This window comes from Arachis ipaensis, chromosome B4 (assembly GCF_059453495.1).
Source record: "Arachis ipaensis isolate K30076 ecotype BB chromosome B4, ASM5945349v1, whole genome shotgun sequence".
NCBI lineage: Eukaryota > Viridiplantae > Streptophyta > Magnoliopsida > Fabales > Fabaceae > Arachis > Arachis ipaensis.
In genome coordinates, this window is record NC_142439.1 from 101,045,833 (window position 1) to 101,065,953 (window position 20,121).

Below are 20,121 nucleotides of genomic sequence, written 5' to 3' on the forward strand. Positions count from 1 at the left end.
ACCTGCCTTGGCTGTCTCCATAGGAAACCCCATTGTCTTCGTTCAATTTGCGGCTCAACAAAGGAAGTAATATTGGACGGGATGATAAGAAGGTATTCATTGTTATAGTTTCTTTCTGCCAGGATAGGGAACATCTGTTCACAGTAGCGATTGGGAAATCGCGCAGTGTCCTTTGCTGGAAAGGATTTCTCCTTCTCATCAATCTTTATTATCCTCTTAACTCTTTTTGTTGAGGGCTTGACTGCGGTTGAAGAAGGCTCTGCCACTAATGCTCTTTTAGTTCCTCTTCTTGCTAGTGGTTTGGAAGTAGCTTTCTCTTTTCCTTTCTTGGTGGCCATCCTGAAAGAAGGGAAGAGAAAGTAAATTAAATTCAAAGAGATATACAGCAAGGAAGGAAACGGAAAAGAGGGTGATGGATGCACATTAAGATATACTGACATTATTACATGCTCGCGAGTACATGTGAAAAGCCAACAATGGAAAATAGCTAGTGCATATAAAGGCAAGTGACTGCAAGGTGTTTATTGGCATGCCGGCAAAGGGCATGAGTAGCATAGACCAAGCAATACTTTGTAGCAAACCATCACGTTTGTATTGACAATTAAATTCAATTAATACAATAGTAAAGGAAAGTTGTGAAAAGCAAGCATTGAATAGTATAACAACATAGAGAAGTGCATAATGCCATTTGAGCTTTTTCACAAACACATAGCATGCATGTTGAATAAGGTATAAAAAATATGAAGGTGAACATGCAAGCAATCCCTTAAATAGAATAAAAATTATTGTCAAATAATTTGCAACAATCCACAAGCATATAATGAGGGATAATGACTAAAAAAAGAAAAACAATTAAATTTCTAACACCATGTAAAAAGGAAAAGAAAAAGAAAGAAAATATGAATAATGAAAAGAAAAAGAAAAGAAAAGAAAATACATATAAAATAATAAGAATGATAGAAAAAGAAAGAGGGAGGATGAAAGTAAAACCTTGTTAATGGAGGTGAGAGAGATAGAGAGTGAAAGGTGAGATAGAAGGGGGAAGGGAGAAGGAAGAAATAAGGAGGGAAAAGGAAAATTAGGATTTGGAGGAGAGAAAGATAAGATATGTGGTAATTTTAGGTTGAGCTGTGCGGCGCATGCGACGCGGCCGCGTGGGGCACGCGTTCGCGTGGATGCGCTTCAAGTATGGTGACGCGATCGCGTCGGTCACACGGTCGCGTGACCCATGTTATGCGTCTGGCGCGAGTGCAGCCTCGCACCAGCACAACTCTCTGTTCAAATTAATTTGTTTGCCAAAATTGGGACGGCGCGATCGCGTGGGTCACGGGATCGCGTGAGTGTGCGCCAGAAAATGGATGACGCGGTCGCGTGATAAGGATTGTGCTTCCAGCACCAATCCAGTATCACTCTCGCACAATATGTCATTGTGCACCCTTTTACGTCGAAAACTCAGGGCACGCGGCCGCGTGGGTTGATTTGTGCCATTGGCACGCCTTCAGCCACACTCTAGCGTGACTTTCTGTTCATTTTTATTTTTCTTTATTCTCCCTGTGACGCGGACGCGTCGCTGATGCGATCGCGTCACGTAGCAAAAAAAATTTTTTTTTTGAAAATAAAAACATTTAAATGCAGATGCACGAAAGTACTAATAAAGAGAAGAGTTATTGAATAGGAAAAACTAAAAATAAAGAAAAGAATGATCATACCATGGTGGGTTGTCTCCCACCTAGCACTTTGCTTTAACGTCCATAAGTTGGACGCTCCACTAGCTCAATCTTCTGCTATGTGGGGATCTTCCAAGAGGAAGATCTCAAGCTCCTTGTTTCTCTGCATCTTCTCGCCATGGTATAGCTTCAGGCGTTGTCCATTAACCTTAATAAGTTCAGAGCTTGAAAGATGGCTTAAGTGATAAACTCCGTATGGTTCGGCCTTCTCTACTCTGTATGGATCTTCCCATCTTGATCTCAACTTACCTGGCATGAGCCTTAGTCGAGATTTGTAAAGGAGGACTAAATCCCTAGGTTGGAACTCTCTCTTCTTGATGTTTTGATCATGTACAGCCTTCATCTTTTCCTTGTATATTCTGGAGTTTTCATAAGGTTCTAGGCGAAGGCTCTCCAGTTCCTGCAGTTGCAACTTCCTTTCAGCTCCGGCTTTCTCAATTCCCATGTTGCACTCCTTAACTGCCCAAAAAGCTCTGTGTTCTACTTCAACTGGGAGATGACAAGCTTTTTCATAAACCAAGCGGAAAGGGCTCATCCCAATGGGTGTCTTGTATGCTGTTCTATATGCCCAGAGTGCATCTTGTAGCCTGGTGCTCCAGTCTTTTCTATGAGGCTTTACTATCTTTTGCAAGATACGCTTAATTTCTCTATTTGACACCTCGGCTTGCCCATTAGTTTGGGGATGGTAAGCTGTTGCAACTTTATGAATTATCCCATGCTTCTTCATTAATCTTGTTAGTCTCCTGTTACAAAAATGGGTGCCTTGATCGCTCACGATTGCTCGTGGTGATCCGAAGCGACATATAATATGGTTTTTCACAAAGGAAACAACAGTGTTAGCATCATCAGTGCAAGTAAGAATTGCTTCCACCCATTTGGAAATATAATCCACAGCTAACAATATATAAAAATATCCATTAGAATTTGGAAATGGACCCATGAAGTCAATGCCCTAAACATAAAAAATTTCACAGAAAAGCATAATTTGTTGAGGCATCTCATCCCTCCTGGATATATTACCAAATTTCTGGCATGGGAGACAAGATTTACAGAACTCAGTAGCGTCTCTAAAAAGAGTAGGCCACCAGAATCCACAGTCTAAGATCTTTTTGGCTGTTCTTTGAGGACCAAAATGTCCTCCACTCTCAGATGAGTGACATGCCTCTAGAATGAACTGGAATTCTAATTGAGGCACACAACGTCTAATTACTTGATCAGCGCCACATCTCCATAAATATGAGTCATCCCATATATAATATTTAGACTCGCTTTTCAGCTTGTCTCTTTGATGCTTAGAAAAATTTGGAGGAAATGTGCGGCTAACTAAATAGTTAGCAACAGTTGCATACCAAGGGACTACCTCAGATACTGCTTGCAGGTTATCAAAAGGAAAATTATCATCTATAGGAGTAGAATCATCCTTAATATGCTCAAGGCGACTCAAGTGGTCTGCCACTAAATTCTGATTACCACTCCTATCCTTTATTTCTAAATCAAATTCTTGTAACAGCAGTATCCAAAGTATGAGTCTTGGTTTGGATTCCTTTTTAGCTAATAGATACTTTAAAGCTGCATGGTCCGAATACACTACTACTCTAGTACCAAGTAAATAAGCTCGGAATTTATCCAGAGCAAAAACAATAGCAAGAAGCTCTTTCTCAGTAGTGGTATAGTTGGACTGGGCAGTGTCTAAAGTCTTAGACGCATAAGCAATAACGAAAGGATCCTTACCTTCACGCTGAGCCAGCGCTGCTCCTACTGCATGGTTGGAAGCATCGCACATGATTTCAAACGGCTGGCTCCAGTCTGGTCCTCTCACAATTGGAGCTTGAGTCAGAGCAGTCTTCAGCTTATCAAACGCTTGTTTGCAATCCTCACTGAACTCGAACTCAATATCCTTCTGCAGTAATCTGGATAAGGGAAGTGCGACCTTACTAAAGTCCTTAATAAATCTCCTGTAAAAACCTGCATGGCCAAGGAACGAACGGACTTCCCTCACAGAAGAGGGGTAAGGTAAACTAGAAATAACATTCACCTTTGCTGGGTCTACAGAAATGCCATTATTAGATACCACATGTCCTAATACAATTCCTTGTTTTACCATAAAGTGACATTTTTCAAAATTTAATACAAGGTTTGTATTAACACATCTATCTAATACTCTAGATAATCCATCTAAGCAATGGCTAAAAGAATCACCATAAACGCTAAAATTATCCATAAAAACTTCCATACAGTCCTCAATAAGATCAGAGAAAAGACTCATCATGCACCTTTGGAAAGTAGCTGGTGCATTGCACAAGCCAAAGGGCATTCTCTTGTAAACATATGTCCCAAAAGGACATGTAAAAGTAGTTTTTTCCTGATCCTCAGGAGCTATATGAATTTGGAAATAACCTGTGTAACCATCTAAAAAGCAATAATGTGATTTACCTGACAGGTGATCCAGTATTTGATCAATGAATGGAAGTGGGTAGTGATCCTTACGGGTAGCTTGGTTGAGACGCCTGTAATCAATGCAGACTCTCCAAGCATTCTGAACTCTAGTTGCTATGAGCTCTCCATGCTCATTCTTCACTGTAGTGACTCCAGACTTCTTGGGCACCACTTGTACTGGGCTTACCCATTCACTGTCTGAAATGGGATATATGATACCGGCTTCCAATAGTCTGGTCACTTCCTGGTGCACGAAATTGTGATACATATCCATGGCTTCAAAGGCCTGGTGCTCTGATCTAGTTTTATTGTCTGTCACAACTTCGATACAACTAACCAGCAAGTGCACTGGGTCGTCCAAGTAATACCTTACGTGAGTAAGGGTCGAATCCCACGGAGATTGTTGGTATGAAGCAAGCTATGGTCACCTTGTAAATCTCAGTCAGGCAGATATAAAGTGATAATGGTGTTTTCGAATATTATATAATAAAATAGGGATAGAGATACTTATGTAAATCATTGGTAGGAATTTCAGATAAGCAAATGGAGATGCTTTTTGTTCCTCTGAACCTCTGCTTTCCTGCTATCTTCATCCAATCAGTCTCACTCCTTTCCATGGCTGGCTTTATGTGATACATCACCACTGTCAATGGCTACTTTCGGTCATCTCTCGGGAAAATGATCCAATGCCCTGTCACGGCACGGCTAATCGTCTGGAGGCATCACCCTTGCCAATGGCTTCATCTTATCCTCTCAGTGAATAATATGCTCACGCACCCTGTCACGGCACGGCTATCCATCTGTCGGTTCTCGATCATGCTGGAATAGGATTTACTATCCTTTTGCGTCCGTCACTAACGCCCTGCAATCGCGAGTTAGGAGCTCGTCACAGTCATCCAATCATTGAATCCTACTCGGAATACCACAGACAAGGTTTAGACCTTCCAGATTCTCTTGAATGCCGCCATCATTCTAGCTTACGCCACGAAGATTCCGGTTAAGAGATCTAAGAGATATTCATTCTAGCTTATTTCATGTAGAACGGAAGTGTTTGTCAGGCACGTGTTCATAGGGGAGATGGTGATGAGCGTCACACATAATCATCACCTTCATCACGTTCTTGGGTGCGAATGGATATCTTAGAAGCGAAATAAGATGAATTGAATAGAAAACAGTAGTACTTGCATTAATCTTTGAGGAACAGCAGAGCTCCACACCTTAATCTATGGAGTCTAGAAACTCTACCGTTAAAAATACATAAGTGAAGGTCCAGGCATGGCCGAGATGGCCAGCCCCCTAAAACGTGATCAAAGGATCATAAGGTAATCCAAAGATGCCTAATACAATAGTAAGAGGTCCTATTTATAATAAACTAGCTACTAGGGTTTACATGAGTAAGTATTTGATGTATAAATCCACTTCCGGGGCCCACTTGGTGTGTGTTTGGGCTGAGCTTAAGTGTTGCACGTGCAGAGGCCATTTGTGGAGTTGAATGCCAGTTTTTGTGCCAGTTTGGGCGTTCAACTCTGGTTTTGGATCCTTTTCTGGCGCTGGACGCCAGATTTGGGTAGAAAGCTGGCGTTGAACGCCAGTTTACGTCGTCAATTCTTGGCCAAAGTATAGACTATTATATATTGCTGGAAATCCCTGGATGTCTACTTTCCAACGCAATTGGAAGCACGCCATTTCGAGTTCTGTAGCTCCAGAAAATCCACTTTGAGTGCAGGGAGGTCAGAATCCAACAATATCAGCAGTCCTTTTTCAACCTCTGAATCTGATTTCTGCTCAAGTCCCTCAATTTCAGCCAGAAAATACCTGAAATCACAGAAAAACACACAAACTCATAGTAAAGTCCAGAAATGTGAATTTAACACAAAATCTATTAAAAACATCCCTAAAAGTAACTAGATCCTACTAAAAACATACTAAAAACAATGTCAAAAAGCGTATAAATTATCCGCTCATCACAGCACCAAACTTAAATTGTTGCTTGTCCCCAAGCAACTGAAAATCAAAATAGGATAAAAAGAATAGAATATACTATAAATTCCAAACTATCAATGAAACAGAGCTTCAATCATATGAGCGGGACTTATAGCTTTTTGCCTCTTGAATAGTTTTGGCATCTCACTTTATCCATTGAGGTTCAGAATGATTGGCATCTATAGGAACTTCAGATTTCGAATAGTGTTATTGACTCTCCTAGTTCAGTATGATGATTCTTGAACACAGCTTCTTTATGAGTCTTGGCCGTGGCCCTAAGCACTTTGTTTTCCAGTATTACCACCGGATACATAAATGCCACAGATACATAATTGGGTGAACCTTTTCACATTGTGACTCAGCTTTGCTAAAGTCCCCAATTAGAGGTGTCCAGGGTTCTTAAGCACACTCTTTTTTTTGCTTTGGACCTTGACTTTAACCGCTCAGTCTCAAGTTTTCACTTGACACCCACACGCCACAAGCACATGGTTAGGGACAGCTTGGTTTAGCCGCTTAGACCAGGATTTTATTCCTTTAGGCCCTCCTATCCACTGATGCTCAAAGCCTTGGGATCCTTTTTTATTTGCCCTTGACTTTTGGTTTTAAGGGTTATTGGCTTTTTCTGCTTGCTTTTTCTTTTTCTTTCTATATTTTTTTTTTCTTCTTTTTTTTTTCGCCTTTTTTTTTTCTGCAAGCTTTGTTCTTTGCTGCTTTTTCTTGCTTCAAGAATCATTTTTATGATTTTTCAGATTATCAAATAACATGTCTCCTAGTCATTATTCTTTCAAGAGCCAACATATTTAACATTCTTAAACAACAACTTCAAAAGACATATGCACTGTTCAAGCATACATTCAGAAAACAAGAAGCATTGTCACCACATCAATATAATTAAACTAAGTTCAAGGATAAATTCGAAACTCATGTACTTCTTGTTCTTTTGAATTAAAACATTTTTCATTTAAGAGAGGTGATGGATTCATAGGACATTTATAACTTTAAGACAAAGTTACTAACTACTAATGATCATGTAATGAAGACACAAACATAGATAAGCACATAACATAGAAAACGAAAAGCAGAAGAATTAAGAACAAGGAATGAATCCACCTTAGTGATGGTGGCATTTCCTTCTTGAGGAATCAATGATGTCCTTGAGCTCTTCTATGTCTCTTCCTTGCCTTTGTTGCTCCTCCTTCAGTTCTTTCAGATCTTCTCTGATTTCATGAAGGATGATGGAGTGCTCTTGATGTTCCACCCTTAGTTGCTTCCAATAATTGTGTGGAAGAAAATGTATCCCTTGAGGTATCTCAGGGATCTCATGATTTGCAGTCAAATGTTCTACCACTGAGCTATAGACCCTTGATGGAAGCTTTTGTCTTCCCTTTCCTCATTCTAGAGGTTTCTCTGGCCTTAGGTGCCATCAATGGTTATGGAAAAAACAAAAAAGCTATGCTTTTACCACACCAAACTTAGAATGTTGCTCGCCCTCGAGCAAAAGAAGAAAGAATAGAAGAAGAAGAAGAAGATATGGAGGAGATGGATGGGAGTGTGTATTCGGCCATATGGGTGGGATTGGGTGGGAGAGAGATGTTGAATTTTTGAAGGTAGTGGGTGTATGGATGTGAGTGGTAAATGGAAAAAAAAAGGGATGATCATGAATGGAAAGAGAGATGATGAGGTAGGTGGGGATCCTGTGGGGTCCACAGATCCTGAGATGATCTTGTGGGGTCCACAGATCCTGAGGTGTCAAGGCATTTACATCCCTGCACCAATTTAGGCATGTAAAATGCCCTTGCACACAACTCTGGGCGTTCAGCGCCAGGTTGGTGCCCATTTTGGGCGTTCAACGCCCCTTTGCTGCCATTTCTGGCGTTGAACTCCAGAACCATGCTTGTTCTGGGCGTTCAGCGCCAGGATGCTCCCATTCTGGGCGTTCAGCGCCAGAACTATGCTCTGTTCTGGCGTTTGAACGCCAGACAGATGCTCCCCCAGGGTGTGATTTTTCTTCTGCTGTTTTTGATTCCGTTTTCAATTTTTATATTTATTTTGTGACTCCTCATGATCATGAACCTATAAAGACACATAACTAAGAAAAATATAGTTAGATAAATAAACATTGGGTTGCCTCCCAACAAGCGCTTCTTTAATGTCAATAGCTTGACAGTGGGCTCTCATGGAGCCTCACAGATGTGCAGAGCTTTGTTGAGACTCTCCAACACCAAACTTAGAGTTTGGATATGGGAGTTCAACACCAAACTTAGAGTTTGGTTGTGGCCTCCCAACACCAAACTTAGAGTTTGACTGTGGGGGCTCTGGTTGACTCTGCTTGGAGAAAAGCTTTTTCTGCTTCCTCTCCATGGTTGCAGAGGGAGATCCTTGAGTTTTAAACACAAGGGAGTTCTCATTCCATTGAAGGAATATTTCACCTCTGTCAACATCAATCACAGCTCTTGCTGTGGCCAGGAAAGGTCTTCCTAGGATGATGGATTCATCCTCTTCCTTTCCAGTATCCAGGACTATGAAATCAGCAGGGATGTAAAGGCCTTCAACCTTTACTAACACGTCCTCTACTTGTGCATAAGCCTGTTTTCTTGAGCTGTCTGCCATCTCTAATGAGATTTTAGCAGCTCGCACCCCATAGATTCCCAGTTTCTCTATTACAGAGAGGGGCATGAGGTTTATTCCTGAACCAAGGTCACACAGAGCCTTAAAGATCATGGTGCCTATGGTACAGGGTATTATGAACTTTCCAGGATCCTGTCTCTTCTGAGGCAATGTCAGTTGATCCAGATCACTTAGTTCATTGATGAACAAGGGAGGTTCAACTTCCCAAGTATCAATACCAAATAATTTGGCATTTAGCTTCATGATTGCACCAAGAAACTTGGCAGTTTGCTCTTCAGTAACATCCTCATTCTCTTCAGAAGAGGAATACTCATCAGAGCTCATGAAGGGCATAAGGAGGTTCAATGGGATCTCTATGGTCTCTAGATGGGCCCCAGAGTCCTTTGGTTCCTCAGAGGGAAGCTCCTTATTGACCACTGGACGTCCCAGGAGGTCTTCCTCCTTGGGATTCACGTCCTCTCCTCTCCTCACAGGTTCGGCCATGGCGCTTATGTCAATGGCCTTGCACTCTCCTTTTGGATTCTCTTCTGTATTGCTTGGGAGAGTACTAGGAGGGATTTCAATGATCCTTTTACTCAGCTGGCCCACTTGTGCTTCCAGATTTCTAATGGAAGACCTTGTTTCATTCATGAAACTTACAGTGGCTTTAGATAGATCAGAGACTAGATTTGCTAAATTAGAAGCATTTTGTTTAGATTTCTCTGTCTGTTGCTGAGTTGATGATGGAAAAGGCTTGCTGTTGTTAAACCTGTTTCTTCCACCATTGTTAAAGCCTTGTTGAGGCTTTTGATCCTTCCATGAGAAATTTGGATGATTTCTCCATGATGAGTTATAGGTGTTTCCATAAGGTTCACCTAAGTAGTTTACCTCTGCTATTGAAGGGTTCTCAGGATCATAAGCTTCTTCTTCAGGAGAAGCCTCTTGAGTACTGTTAGATGCAGCTTGCATTCCATTCAGACTCTGAGAAATCATATTGACTTGCTGAGTCAATATTTTATTCTGAGCCAATATGGAATTCAGAGTATCAACTTCAAGAACTCCCTTCTTCATAGGCGTCCCATTACTCACATGATTCCTTTCAGACGTGTACATGAACTGGTTATTAGCAACCATGTCAATGAGTTCTTGAGCATCTGCAGGCGTTTTCTTTAGGTGAATGGATCCACCTGCAGAAGTGTCCAGTGACATCTTTGATAGCTCAGATAAACCATCATAGAATATATCCAGGATGGTCCATTCTGAAAGCATGTCAGAAGGACACTTTTCGATCAACTGTTTGTATCTTTCCCAAGCTTCATAGAGGGATTCACCTTCTTTCTGTCTGAAGGTTTGAACATCAGCTCTAAGCTTGCTCAGCTTTTGAGGAGGAAAGTACTTGGCTAAGAAAGCCGTGACCAGCTTATCCCAAGAGTTCAGGCTGTCTTTGGGTTGAGAATCCAACCATAATCTAGCTCTGTCTCTTACAGCAAAAGGGAAAAGCATGAGCCTGTAGACTTCAGGATCTACTCCATTAGTCTTAACAGTATCACATATCTGCAAGAATTCAGTTAAGAACTTAAAGGGATCTTCAGATGGAAGTCCATGAAACTTGCAGTTCTGCTGCATCAGAGAAACTAATTGAGGTTTCAGCTCAAAGTTGTTTGCTCCAATGGCAGGAATGGAGATGCTTCTTCCATGTAAATTGGAATTAGGTGCAGTGAAGTCACCAAGCATCTTCCTTATATTATTATTATTTTCGGCTGCCATCTCCTTTTCCTGTTCGAAAATTTCTGAAAGGTTATCTCTGGATTGTTGTATTTTAGCTTCTCTTAATTTTTTCTTCAGAGTCCTTTCAGGTTCTGGATCTGCTTTAACAAGAATGTTCTTGTCCTTGCTCCTGCTCATATGACAAAGAAGATGGCACAGAAAAAATAGTAATAATAATATGGATCCTTTATACCACAGTATAGGGATCCTTGTGTTAGTAGAAGAAAAGAAGGGAGAAAAATCTGAACTCAGAGAGAGAGGGGGTTCGGATTTTTGGAGAGTTGAAGGAAAGATGTTAGTATATCAATAAACAAATAGAAGAAGATGAGAGGGGGAAGTGAATTTTCGAAAACAATTTTTGAAAAAGAGTTAGTGATTTTTGAAAATAGTTTTTGAAAAAGGTTAGTATTTTTTTCGAAAATTTTTTTTTAATTAAAAAATAAAAATAATTAGTTAATAAAAAAGAAATTTTTGAAAAAGAGGGAAGATATTTTCGAAAATTAGAGAGAGAGAGTTAGTTAGGTAGTTTTGAAAAAGTTAAGAAACAAACAAAAAGTTAGTTAGTTAGTTGAAACAAATTTTGAAAACCAATTTTGAAAAGATAAGAAGTTAGGAAGTTAGAAAAGATATTTTGAAATCAAATTTTGAAAAAGATAAGATAAGAAGATATTTTAGAAACTAATTTTGAAAAAGATTTGATTTTTAAAATCTCAATTAATGACTTGATTCACAAGAAATCACAAGATATGATTCTAGAACTTAAAGTTTGAATCTTTCTTAACAAGCAAGTAACAAACTTCAAATTTTTGAATCAAAACATTAATTGATTATGTTATTTTCGAAAATTTGGTATAATAATAAGAAAAAGATTTTTGAAAAATATTTTTGGAATTTTCGAAAATAACTAAGAATTTTGAAAAAGATTTGATTTTTGAAAAAGATTTTGAAAAAGATAAGATTTTCAAATTGAAAATTTGATTTGACTCATAAGAAACAACTTGATTTTAAAAATTTTTGAAAAAGTCAACTCAAATTTTCGAATTTGATGAGAGAAAAATGGAAAGATATTTTTTTGATTTTTGAATTTTTATGATGAGAGAGAAAAACACTAAAAATGATGCAATGCATGAAATTTTTAGATCAAAACAATGAATGCATGCATGAATGATATGAGTGTCAAGATGAACACCAAGAACACTTTGAATGTCAAGATGAACATCAAGAACATAATTTTGAAAAATTTTTAATGCAAAGAAAACATGCAAGACACCAAACTTAGAATTCTTTAATGCTTAGACACTAAGAATTCAAGAATGCATATGAAAAACATGAAAAGACACAAAACAAAAAATCATCAAGATCAAACAAGAAGACTTACCAAGAACAACTTGAAGATCATGAAGAACACCATGAATGCATGAGAATTTTCGAAAAATGCAAGATGCATATGCAAGTGACACCAAACTTATGATATGACTTAAGACTCAAACAAGAAACACAAAAATATTTTTGATTTTTATGATTTTCTAATTAATTTTTTTGGATTTTTATTTTATATTTTTCGAAAAATTCTTTTGAAAAAGAAAATAAAGATTCCAAAATTTTTAATATGAATTCCAAGAATCTTGCCATGTTAGTCTTAAAGCTCCAATCAAAGGGTCAGGCATGGCTTAATAGCCAGCCAGGCTTTAATCAAAATATGAGTGTAATTCAGACATGACAAGCCTAACATGCTCTATCCAAAAGAATTAGACATGGCTTTACAGCCAGCCATGCTTCACATGCTTCATGAAACACTGGAATTCATTCTTAAAAATTCTGAATAAAATTTTTTTTTTTTGAAAACATTTTTTATTTTTTTCGAAAACAGATGAGAAAATTTTAGAAATATTTTTGAAAAATTTTTGAAAATAAAATAAAAAGAAAATTACCTAATCTGAGCAACAAGATGAATCGTTAGTTGTCCAAACTCAAACAATCCCCGGCAACGGCGCCAAAAACTTGGTGCACGAAATTGTGATACATATCCATGGCTTCAAAGGCCTGGTGCTCTGATCTAGTTTTATTGTCTGTCACAACTTCGATACAACTAACCAGCAAGTGCACTGGGTCGTCCAAGTAATACCTTACGTGAGTAAGGGTCGAATCCCACGGAGATTGTTGGTATGAAGCAAGCTATGGTCACCTTGTAAATCTCAGTCAGGCAGATATAAAGTGATAATGGTGTTTTCGAATATTATATAATAAAATAGGGATAGAGATACTTATGTAAATCATTGGTAGGAATTTCAGATAAGCGAATGGAGATGCTTTTCGTTCCTCTGAACCTCTGCTTTCCTGCTATCTTCATCCAATCAGTCTCACTCCTTTCCATGGCTGGCTTTATGTGATACATCACCACTGTCAATGGCTACTTTCGGTCATCTCTCGGGAAAATGATCCAATGCCCTGTCACGGCACGGCTAATCGTCTGGAGGCATCACCCTTGCCAATGGCTTCATCTTATCCTCTCAGTGAATAATATGCTCACCCACCCTGTCACGGCACGGCTATCCATCTGTCGGTTCTCGATCATGCTGGAATAGGATTTACTATCCTTTTGCGTCCGTCACTAACGCCCTGCAATCGCGAGTTAGGAGCTCGTCACAGTCATCCAATCATTGAATCCTACTCGGAATACCATAGACAAGGTTTAGACCTTCCGGATTCTCTTGAATGCCGCCATCATTCTAGCTTACGCCACGAAGATTCCGGTTAAGAGATCTAAGAGATATTCATTCTAGCTTATTTCATGTAGAACGGAAGTGTTTGTCAGGCACGTGTTCATAGGGGAGATGGTGATGAGCATCACACATAATCATCACCTTCATCACGTTCTTGGGTGCGAATGGATATCTTAGAAGCGAAATAAGATGAATTGAATAGAAAACAGTAGTACTTGCATTAATCTTTGAGGAACAGCAGAGCTCCACACCTTAATCTATGGAGTGTAGAAACTCAACCGTTAAAAATACATAAGTGAAGGTCCAGGCATGGCCGAGATGGCCAGCCCCCTAAAACGTGATCAAAGGATCATAAGGTAATCCAAAGATGCCTAATACAATAGTAAGAGGTCCTATTTATAATAAACTAGCTACTAAGGTTTACATGAGTAAGTATTTGATGTATAAATCCACTTCCGGGGCCCACTTGGTGTGTGTTTGGGCTGAGCTTAAGTGTTGCACGTGCAGAGGCCATTTGTGGAGTTGAACGCCAGTTTTTGTGCCAGTTTGGGCGTTCAACTCTGGTTTTGGATCCTTTTCTGGCGCTGAACGCCAGATTTGGGTAGAAAGCTGGCGTTGAACGCCAGTTTACGTTGTCAATTCTTGGCCAAACTATGGACTATTATATATTGCTGGAAATCCCTGGATGTCTACTTTCCAACTCAATTGGAAGCGCGCCATTTCGAGTTCTGTAGCTCCAGAAAATCCACTTTGAGTGCAGGGAGGTCAGAATCCAACAACATCAGCAGTCCTTTTTCAACCTCTGAATCTGATTTCTGCTCAAGTCCCTCAATTTCAGCCAGAAAATACCTGAAATCACAGATAAACACACAAACTCATAGTAAAGTCCAGAAATGTGAATTTAACACAAAATCTATTAAAAACATCCCTAAAAGTAACTAGATCCTACTAAAAATATACTAAAAACAATGTCAAAAAGCGTATAAATTATCCGCTCATCACAACACCAAACTTAAATTGTTGCCTGTCCCCAAGCAACTGAAAATCAAAATAGGATAAAAAGAATAGAATATACTATAAATTCCAAACTATCAATGAAACAGAGCTTCAATCATATGAGCGGGACTTATAGCTTTTTGCCTCTTGAATAGTTTTGGCATCTCACTTTATCCATTGAGGTTCAGAATGATTGGCATCTATAGGAACTTCAGATTTCGAATAGTGTTATTGACTCTCCTAGTTCAGTATGATGATTCTTGAACACAGCTTCTTTATGAGTCTTGGCCGTGGCCCTAAGCACTTTGTTTTCCAGTATTACCACCGGATACATAAATGCCACAGACACATAATTGGGTGAACCTTTTCAGATTGTGACTCAGCTTTGCTAAAGTCCCCAATTAGAGGTGTCCAGGGTTCTTAAGCACACTCTTTTTTTTGCTTTGGACCTTGACTTTAACCGCTCAGTCTCAAGTTTTCACTTGACACCTACACGCCACAAGCACATGGTTAGGGACAGCTTAGTTTAGCCGCTTAGACCAGGATTTTATTCCTTTAGGCCCTCCTATCCACTGATGCTCAAAGCCTTGGGATCCTTTTTTATTTGCCCTTGCCTTTTGGTTTTAAGGGTTATTGGCTTTTTCTGCTTGCTTTTTCTTTTTCTTTCTATATTTTTTTTTCTTCTTTTTTTTTTCGCCTATTTTTTTTTCTGCAAGCTTTGTTCTTTGCTGCTTTTTCTTGCTTCAAGAATCATTTTTATGATTTTTCAGATTATCAAATAACATGTCTCCTAGTCATTATTCTTTCAAGAGCCAACATATTTAACATTCTTAAACAACAACTTCAAAAGACATATGCACTGTTCAAGCATACATTTAGAAAACAAGAAGCATTGTCACCACATCAATATAATTAAACTAAGTTCAAGGATAAATTCGAAACTCATGTACTTCTTGTTCTTTTGAATTAAAACATTTTTCATTTAAGAGAGGTGATGGATTCATAGGACATTTATAACTTTAAGACAAAGTTACTAACTACTAATGATCATGTAATGAAGACACAAACATAGATAAGCACATAACATAGAAAACGAAAAGCAGAAGAATTAAGAACAAGGAATGAATCCACCTTAGTGATGGTGGCATTTCCTTCTTGAGGAATCAATGATGTCCTTGAGCTCTTCTATGTCTCTTCCTTGCCTTTGTTGCTCCTCCTTCAGTGCTTTTAGATCTTCTCTGATTTCATGAAGGATGATGGAGTGCTCTTGATGTTCCACCCTTAGTTGCTTCCAATAATTGTGTGGAAGAAAATGTATCCCTTGAGGTATCTCAGGGATCTCATGATTTGCAGTCAAATGTTCTACCACTGAGCTATAGACCCTTGATGGAAGCTTTTGTCTTCCCTTTCCTCTTTCTAGAGGTTTCTCTGGCCTTAGGTGCCATCAATGGTTATGGAAAAAACAAAAAAGCTATGCTTTTACCACACCAAACTTAGAATGTTGCTCGCCCTCGAGCAAAAGAAGAAAGAATAGAAGAAGAAGAAGAAGATATGGAGGAGATGGATGGGAGTGTGTATTCGGCCATATGGGTGGGATTGGGTGGGAGAGAGATGTTGAATTTTTGAAGGTAGTGGGTGTATGGATGTGAGTGGTAAATGGAAAAAAAAAAAGGGATGATCATGAATGGAAAGAGAGATGATGAGGTAGGTGGGGATCCTGTGGGGTCCACAGATCCTGAGATGATCCTGTGGGGTCCACAGATCTTGAGGTGTCAAGGCATTTACATCCCTGCACCAATTTAGGCATGTAAAATGCCCTTGCACACAACTCTGGGCGTTCAGCGCAAGGTTGGTGCCCATTTTGGGCGTTCAACGCCCCTTTGCTGCCATTTCTGGCGTTGAACGCCAGAACCATGCTTGTTCTGGGCGTTCAGCGCCAGGATGCTCCCATTCTGGGCGTTCAGCTGGAATAGGATTTACTATCCTTTTGCGTCCGTCACTAACGCCCTACAATCGCGAGTTAGGAGCTCGTCACAGTCATCCAATCATTGAATCCTACTCGGAATACCACAGACAAGGTTTAGACCTTCTGGATTCTCTTCAATGCCGCCATCATTCTAGCTTACACCACGAAGATTCCGGTTAAGAGATCTAAGAGATATTCATTCTAGCTTATTTCATGTAGAACGGAAGTGTTTGTCAGGCACGTGTTCATAGGGGAGATGGTGATGAGCATCACACATAATCATCACCTTCATCACGTTCTTGGGTGCGAATGGATATCTTAGAAGCGAAATAAGATGAATTGAATAGAAAACAGTAGTACTTGCATTAATCTTTGAGGAACAGCAGAGCTCCACACCTTAATCTATGGAGTGTAGAAACTCTACTGTTAAAAATACATAAGTGAAGGTCCAGGCATGGCCGAGATGGCCAGCCCCCTAAAACGTGATCAAAGGATCATAAGGTAATCCAAAGATGCCTAATACAATAGTAAGAGGTCCTATTTATAATAAACTAGCTACTAGGGTTTACATGAGTAAGTATTTGATGTATAAATCCACTTCCGGGGCCCACTTGGTGTGTGTTTGGGCTGAGCTTAAGTGTTGCACGTGCAGAGGCCATTTGTGGAGTTGAACGCCAGTTTTTGTGCCAGTTTGGGCGTTCAACTCTGGTTTTGGATCCTTTTCTGGCGCTGGACGCCAGATTTGGGTAGAAAGCTGGCGTTGAACGCCAGTTTACGTCGTCAATTCTTGGCCAAAGTATGGACTATTATATATTGTTGGAAAGCCCTGGATGTCTACTTTCCAACGCAATTGGAAGCGCGCCATTTTTAGTTCTGTAGCTCCAGAAAATTCACTTTGAGTGCAGGGAGGTCAGAATCCAACAGCATCAGCAGTCCTTTTTCAACCTCTGAATCTGATTTCTGCTCAAGTCCCTCAATTTCAGCCAGAAAATACCTGAAATCACAGAAAAACACACAAACTCATAGTAAAGTCCAGAAATGTGAATTTAACACAAAATCTATTAAAAACATCCCTAAAAGTAACTAGATCCTACTAAAAACATACTAAAAACAATGTCAAAAAGCGTATAAATTATCCGCTCATCACTTCCTTTTTGACAACTTCCAAGATGGTGGGATTCAATCTTCTTTGGGGTTGACGGACAGGTCTTGCTCCCTCTTCTAAAAATATTCTGTGCTCACATACTTGAGGGTTGATGCCTACTATGTCTGCCAAGCTCCACCCAATTGCCTTCTTATGCTTCCTCAGCACATCAAGTAACTGCTCTTCTTGTTGAGAAGTAAGTTCCCTTGGAATGATAACTGGAAACCTCTGCTCATCTTCAAGATAAGCATATTTGAGATGTGGAGGGAGGGGTTTCAATTCTAACTTTTGATCATGGGCAGGCTCTGGATTATCTGGAGCTTGTGAAAATGACGAAGTGCCCTCATTGTCAGTTAAGAGGGTCCCCATACTTGGACCTTGTCCAGTGTGCCTCTCTTCTAACTCTTCCTTGTGAACTTCAGCTACACTTTCATCTATAACATCACACTGAAAGATAGAACGATCTTCTGGAGGGTTGTCAATGACTCCATTCAGATTGAAGATTACTATGCGGCCATCTATTTCAAAGAAGTATGTTCCTGAAAAGGCATCCAATTTGAATTTTGATGTCTTCAGGAATGGTCTTCCAAGTAGGATTGATGATGGCTTATCTGAATCATTATGGGGCATCTCCAAGATATAAAAATCAGTGGGGAATGTAAGCCCTTTAATGTTCACCAAAACATCTTCAGCAACTCCAGCCACTGTAATAATGCTTTTATATGCTAACACAAAATGAGCTGCCGACCTTTTTAAGGGAGGGAGCCTCAAAATATCATATATAGACAAAGGCATTATACTGACACATGCTCCTAAATCACACATGCAAACATAAATTACTACACCACCAATAGTATAGTTAACTATACAAGGACCTAGATCACTACATTTTTCAGGTAATCCTCCCATTAAAGCAGATATAGAACTACCTAAAGGAATAGTTTCTAATTCATTAATTTTTTCTTTATGGATACATAAGTCTTTTAGAAACTTTGCATATTTAGGTACCTGCTGAATAACATCAAAAAGAGGAACAGTTACCTCAACCTTTTTGAATATTTCTACCATTTTGGGGTCGGGTTCCAGCTGCTTCCTGGGCTTCTTTGCAAGTTGTGGAAATGGAATAGGAGTAGCGTTTTCTGTGGTGTTTGTGCCTTTTGGTGCTTCCTCCTGTGGTTGAGCTATTTCTTCTTCAGCTATGTCCTGTATGTCCTCTTCCTCTTCAACATCTTCTATTTCTACTACCTCTTCAGCTGAGGTGTGTTCTGGTGGGCTTGGTTCCTCCTGATTCCTCTCCTGCAGTGTGGTTCCAGACCTTAGGGTGATGGCATTAATGCCTCCCTTTGGATTGGGTAATGGTTGAGAGGGGATTCTAGTGGAGCTTGAAGGTTGGTTACTGGAATTTTGTGTTGATCCAATCTGTGACATAAGAGCTTGCAAAGTAGAGGTGAGACCATTTAGACTGGCATTAATACTATTCATGATGTTATTTTCCATGGTCTGTTGTCTTCGCTCAAAAGATTGTAGTAGCTCTTCAATAGGAGATAAAGAAGAATGAGTAAATTGAGAGGTCTGCTGTTGATTATTTTGTGGTCCTTGGTTTTGCCTCAGGTGAGGTGCTCTGTAAGGTTGATTCTGCTGCCTGTTGTTGTTATTATTCCATCTCTGATTTCCCTGATTATCTCTGCCTCCTCTGTTATTGTTGTCCCTCCAATTCTGGTTAGAATTGTCCTGCCATCTATGGTTATTATTTCCACTTTGATTGTACCCTTGGTTGGGGCGGTCATAGAAGTTATGAGTGGATGCCACCATGTTGTCTTCTTGTTAGAGTTGCGGGCATTCATCAGTGTAATGGCTATAATCAGCACAGATTCCGCAAATTCTTTGCGGGACCAGTTGTTGGTTTTGCTGTGGTGGAGGAGGTTGAGCTTGCTGAGCTTGTTGTTGATTCAATTGCATCTGCTTCAGCAAGTTGGTCATCTCACATATACTCTGAGCTAGAGCCGCAGTCTCTCTGCTAGAGGATACTTCTGCAACGGCTTTTGAACGGCCTTGCTTTTGTCTGTGGTTCCTAGTAGATTCAGCTAAATCACTGATCAATTTGCAAGCCTCATCAGTGGTCTTGTACTTCTTCATAGACCCATTGCTAGCACATTCCAATGTGGTCTTATCTTGGGGCCTCATGCCCTGTGTGATATAGCTAAGTAACACTATCTTGTCAATCATGTGGTGGGGGCATGCTTCCAGAAGATTATTGAAGCGCTCCCAGTTTTCAAAGAGAGTCTCATTGTCATCCTGAACAATTGTGGAAATATCCTTCCTCAGTTTATCAGTAACTTCAGATGGAAAGAATTTCTCCAAAAACTCCTTTCTGAGTGTATCCCAGTTGGATATATTTGCTAGATGTTGAGTGTAGTACCACTCTCTTGCTTTTCCCTCAAAAGAAAATGGGAAAGCTTTCAGCAAAATTGAAGTTTCATCAGTACCATCACGCCTGACAGTAGAACAGGCTGCCTGGAAATCTCTCAAGTGCTTGATAGGCTCTTGAGCAGGTAGGCCATGAAACTTGGGCATCAAATTTAGCAGTGCGGTCTTTATTTCAAAATCTGTAGCTACCACTGGATGATGCACTTGAAATGGTTGCATTGTAAAATCAGGGGCTCCTTCCTCCTGGATGGTAACTCTCCTAGCTGCCATGTCTTCTGCACGTAAAACAACCGAATCAGTAGAACGGGGGCTGGTTTCTTCCTCAAGTTCACTTTCAGATCCGCC

General features: G+C 39.8%; 2 non-coding genes across 2 annotated transcripts; both read left to right on the plus strand.

The window, feature by feature from the left end:
• Positions 1–10,016: 10,016 nt before the first annotated feature.
• On the plus strand, positions 10,017–10,124 carry LOC148568578 (small nucleolar RNA R71). Its single transcript, XR_015882401.1, has one exon. It is a non-coding gene; the product is annotated as a small nucleolar RNA R71 (small nucleolar RNA).
• A 9,445-nt stretch (positions 10,125–19,569) lies between these two features.
• LOC148568579 (small nucleolar RNA R71) lies at positions 19,570–19,677 on the plus strand. The gene has a single exon (XR_015882648.1). It is a non-coding gene; the product is annotated as a small nucleolar RNA R71 (small nucleolar RNA).
• Positions 19,678–20,121: the final 444 nt, after the last annotated feature.